Below are 6,000 nucleotides of genomic sequence, written 5' to 3' on the forward strand. Positions count from 1 at the left end.
ACCAGACAATCCAGTGATCAACAGCATGAGCATCGACCCTGCGCAATTGGGAACCGATGACATGTGTCAACCAAGTCAGCGAGCCTGACCTTAGACTAACAACTAGTCTCTGAAATGAACATATTTTACTGAAAAAAAGTTCATAGTAAAACAAAAATAAAATATAATGAAAAGGAGCCCTGAAACTTTCTTCATTTTCAGAAGCTGAGGAAATCTAGACTTGCCACATTTTCTAGACTTGCGTGGCTTTCTTGGATATATTTGCTTCAGGGTCTGTACGACAGACTAGCCTGACCTCGAAGCACGAAGTTGAGGGAAGGGTCCTGTAGGTAGGCGAGCAGGGATGAAAGATGTGTTAATTAATGTGTAGTGGCTTAAGCGTTATACCCCTTTTCATTTTTCCATAAACCACTGGTTGTAAAAGAGCAAAGAAATCCATAACTTTGCAGTTTTCATTGGCACAATATGGCTATTAATTGCGTTTCAAGGTCTTAGTTTCTGGTATAAAACTTATATTAACCTCGACAAGCATCAGTGATTAATTAGGAGATAAACGTACTGTGTTTGGAAATTAGATGAATGTTAGACCGAATTGATAGTCTCTAAATTTCATTTGAAGCCGAACGCGTAGAATTCGCGTTTTGTGTTACGTGGCTGCAGAATGAGTGAGTGAGTGAGTAAATGCTGCTATAAGCCCTTGTACAATATCGTAGTTATTCGCGTCTATAGGCTATAAAAAAACAGACGTTGAAAATAGAGCACATATGACACAGTTATTTATTTGGTAGTACTATTTTGTATATCCCTGAACTGCCTGACAGTAAGAAATGAAGTTCACTTTGTCTGCTGTAACCGGTGATTTTAGGGTATTTTTAATATGCAGATGGTTTTGTCGCTCTTATTTTACATAATTGCATGTTTTCAGTCAATTGGAATATCCCACAAGGCGCGTTTCAACTGGGAGATTGTTGCTTGGAGAAAGATTACTTAAAGTTGGTTGTGATATCCTCTTAAGTACAATAAGTGTGTTATTAATTAGAGAAGTGTGTTGTATTTAAATATGGATAATACTTACAATTCGAACGAGTTATATCACTTTTCCAAAGTTTTTTGAAAAACCTTTCGTCATTTATGGCAATCTGTTGATGCTGTCATTTTGTCGGATTGAAAAAAATCCATTCAAACATCACAACCACCTGTTTATTTCATAATCATTCTCTATCTACCTGGACAATTGTATTAATTTAATAACCATAAAGACAAACATTCATTACTATGTGCTGATGATGATGATGGTTATGAGTGTTGTCGTTGTTGTTGTTGTTGTCGTTGTTGTTGTTGTTGTTGTTATAGATTTATAGATATGGGTGTCTTCCTTGGGAGCAGTGGTTTCTCGTTTCGTTTTTTTATACCAGTTTAATTTTGACAAATCTAAAACGTGCCCAGAAGCTATTATTACGTCATTATAAAACGTTCAGTCGGACAGTGTTACCTTATTAATTCTCGTCAGTATTGACCCACTACGTAATTACAAATATCGTGTTCCGGGTTGTGTTTTTCACCAGGTTGACAACGAAGCACAGTGTGGTTTAAACAGCATGTTCTCAATTAATTGATTATGTATGTTTTATCAGTTGTAAATGTATCGGTTAACAGATGGCTTGGCGCTGCTATTAATTGTTAAAATGCCTGTTTAATTGCCGGTTCCAATCACGCCGAATCAAAGCAATCCCAGTCAAAAATATCCTATCATCCTGACGACAGTAAATACCATACGGCAGATTAATGGCGGAGTATACAAGATTCTACTTTCGTGAGAACTGATTTTATAGGATGTGGCGAGTAGTGACCCTGTGGTGACAACACGGTGTTCTCAGATCTGCATTTATGCTCATATATAAAGGCCGACTGGCATATGTCGATGTTTGCAAGCCTGTTAAGGAGGCTTATAATTCTAGTCGAGCTTTTATTGAATCTCCCTTCCCATACAGCGAAGGGACCATCGACCAGCTTATTACCGCTCCGCTCTTCCTAGAGTCCAACATGGCGTTTGCGGCAGCTTGTACCGTCGCCAATGGAGCAGATTCTATGATGACAAAGCATCGAGATGACTTAATATCCGACGGATGTCAATTAGAGAATCGGCAACGGGAACGTCAATACGACATGGCGTCAGATGTTGAATTGCACAATTCGGATGGCTTCCGACGCCATGAGTGTTGAATAAAACCTACTTGACTAACGCTGAATAGAAGGGAGTGTCCTATTTGGCGAGTAAGGATCGTTATATTGTTTTACTTCAGTGATAGAACGGTAAATTGAAATCATCTGTCAGAGAGCGGCACATCCAACCGTCAGCCTTAAAACGGATTCCGCTTAATCACGCCTCACTGCCGTTATCTGTTACAACGCTACAGGCACGTGACCGTAGCGAACACGTGCTGAACGTGGGTTTAACCGCAGATAGGCACCGCCTCGTGAACACTTTGACAATATTTTTCCCATCTTTGGTGTCAGCAACATTTGCCAGCAACACGCTCTACAGAACAGAAACACAGAGATAGCTCGAACACTAATATACCACTGTCATGCACGTTGTAACGGCCGTCAAGATCTAAGCATTAAGAACGTCACACTTCAAACTGAATGTTCCTTCATTAGGTGCTCAAGCGAAAATCCCACGGTTCTGTTTCTCAGTAATACTGATTGTAAATCTTGATATAACCATGACAGCCTTGACTGAGGCATAACAGCTAATCAGTGTTTTGCATCAATAAAATCGCTTGTCCTCATCGATTATGACTGATCATCCTACGACCTCGCTATTGTCTACACCTCCTCATGATGATAGGAAGCCTAAGAAAAGACCGTTGTGGACTCTGATTGGCCGAATCACGCTCCCAATGGCCCTTCTGTTAACGGATCTGCCTTACCTATTGACGGCAAAGCTCATTGTTCTATCACCTTCTCACGTATAGAAACTGAAATGAAAGCGTCACTTTTTGACAGTTGTTAATAAAGACAGTATGTACTGCTTCCCACGGGTGTACATAACGACAGTCCACCCGTCTCTCGCTTTCTAATAGCTGTATTACTGGATAAAAATCAACTCGTGTCTAATGTCCTTCCAGCACGCAAGCCGTCACCCACAGAAATGCATTGTCTATATCCATGCGAGAATCTCGAGGGACCGCTCTGCATATCGCTTGTTTTATTTATAACCTCTATCTTGATCTTTTTTCGTTTTATTCCCAAGAAATCCTCATTTTGAACAATTTCAGAAATGTGTCTTTTTAAAGTGGTAAAAATGTTCCGGAACTTCAAAGACACGTCTTTGTTGTTGTGTATGATGATAGTGACGTCAATTTATAAACGTCTTAATTGTAATATCCATCTCGTGCCATTTCGTCTTGTTATCGAAAGACATTGCTATATGAGTTTCATGACGACTTTCTATTACTTATATCTACCCAGGTCATCCAAGGTCACGTGATACTATTCAAAACAGGAACCGCTTTGTCCTGAAACGAAATTTGCTGAGAAAGGATTGCTGATTGACTTCCTTTATAATACTATCTGAAAATGGCCGTAAGTTAAGAAAAATACTAACTATCACATTTGATGGGAAAACAGTTTTCTTTATCTCTCACGAATATAGAAAATTATGAAAATGCGAGTTCTCAGCCTTGAAATTATGGTAAAGGAATAATATAGAACCTTAATTCATATTTATCATATTAGAATTATCTGGTAGATCTCATTTCCAACTGTCAAAGGAAAGACGTATATGCTGACATGGACAATGGTGCAGTGATTCTTAAGAAGGGGCCGTAATTATATCTTTTATTGAAAATAGTTTCATACAATTTCCGACAAGCGATAAGACTAATAGTTCATTTAAGGAACGCATTTGTAGATAGATCGCCCCTAAGATACATGAATTTATAATGCAAATCACTAACCGTCTCATCTTGATGACCAGTGTGGTGTTCGTTATAACGACTCACGTATCATGTAGCGGCGCTTCTAACGTATGTATATTATCACTTTACTGCCGTCTGTTTCTTTGAAATAATTGACAAACCTTTTGCAGGGATGTTGATAAATGTTTCTTTTGAATATAAAAATATAATCATATTTTGAAAATGAGAATATTTGATAACATTTATATTAGGCTGTCGTGTGCACAGATAGATAGCATATATTTGGCGTTTATCTAAAAGTGAAATTGACAGTTATCGGACGCTATGGACGATGACCTGTCGGATTAGACCAATTTTTCAAAGGAATCTTGTATTTGTAGCGTCCTATTTCAAGCTTAAAATATTTAAGTTTAAGTTTCATCACCAATATTACCCGATGTTAAAATTGACATTATAAATTTAACAATTAAAAACTAAAACGCGACAGTTAATAGTAATTTCGGGAATAATAGGAATATTATATTGAAAAACAAATATCAATTTTAATGAGACTTACATCAAAATTGTTTTATACCTTATGAAAATATGTAATTAAAGCTAAACAAGTCCTGCACAGGGTATATGTATATCTTTCCCAATTAAACATATGTTGAGCGAAAATTGATAAATTTGCCAAATTTTCTAATTATCTCAACATGGACGCTATGGCTAATTGTCGATCTGTCGTACAGATCTAATTAAGCCGAAAATCTCTCCATTTTCCCGGCTTCATTATTGCGAGCAATTTTGGCAGCAACATTTGCTCTCGTGATTGTCGAAAACACAGCGTTTATCACTTGAACCTTCAACCTCCATCAGCATACTCGCCACAGCTAGACAAAGTTTAATTGAGAACATTCATATCGAATAATCTTTTCTCGCATATTCGTATCCTTGTATGTAATTATGAATTTATAGATATCATTTATGAATGTTGTTTAAATGCTGTAATTGCTATACATTTGGTTTACCTAATTTTCCTAATTGCGTGATTGACTTTAATGTGCATTGATTATTTTGTCATTTAAGTTGAGTGGCTTTTGCTGTCTTTTTTAATAATTGTTATACTAGTAATTCATTGAGATTTTTTCAAGATAGTGTCAAGTATATGAGAAAGGTCGACTACAGCAGTGTGAAACATGTACTTGCAACATACAAAACTACAGACTTTCACAGTGCGTTTAATTAAAGGGATTTTGTTAGTGCGCAATATTCAAATTCTTCCATACCATTATAACTGAAACTTAAAATGGGAATGCTTGGATCAAGAACGACCTTTGCTATAATGCTGTTTGGTTTCCGCAAACGTTTTATCTCCACACCAAAGACCCGAGTTCGATTCCCCATATGGGAAATAGCTGGAAATCTTGTGAAATCAGTGTAAAATTTACCATCGATAAATCAGCGTATCATGTGTATAAGGATAAGTAGCCGTGTGATATTTGTTTCCTCGACTTCGTTTTGAGCCCCATGAGAATTACCCGATACTAAATATAGCTATCCAATGAAATTACTCTCTCCAGCGAGGGATATTCTGTGCTAATTTAGTTATAAGAAAGGTAGATGTGGTGACGTCATTTCTGAAACGACGCGTTTGTTGGGAATGTTTCGAGGGACAGTGGGTGAGTTTAGTTTTACGCCGCACTCAGAAATATTCCAGCTGCGCCGGTCTGTAAATAATCGAGTCTGGACCAGACAACCCAGTGATGGACAACATGAGCATCAATCGACGCAATTGGGATACGATGACATGTGTCAGGGAGCCTGACCACCCGATCCCGTTAGTCGCCTCTTACGACAAGCATGGGTTGCTGAAAACCAATTCTAACCCGGATCTTCACGGGTCTCGAGGGACAGTAGTCTGAAATTAATCGAGTCTGGACAGACAGTCCAGAGGCTGATGTCATGAGCATCAATCTACGCAATTAGGATACGATGACATGCATCAACCAAGTCAGCGAGCCTGGTAACCTTAGCACTGTTGATGTTCCAGTACGACAGTTTATGATCGTTGTAGCGCAAAGGTTGTTTTGGCAAA

The sequence above is a fragment of the Haliotis rubra genome, unplaced genomic scaffold, assembly GCF_003918875.1.
Source record: "Haliotis rubra isolate DU_JTF1 unplaced genomic scaffold, ASM391887v1 Scf16, whole genome shotgun sequence".
NCBI classification, from domain to species: domain Eukaryota; kingdom Metazoa; phylum Mollusca; class Gastropoda; order Lepetellida; family Haliotidae; genus Haliotis; species Haliotis rubra.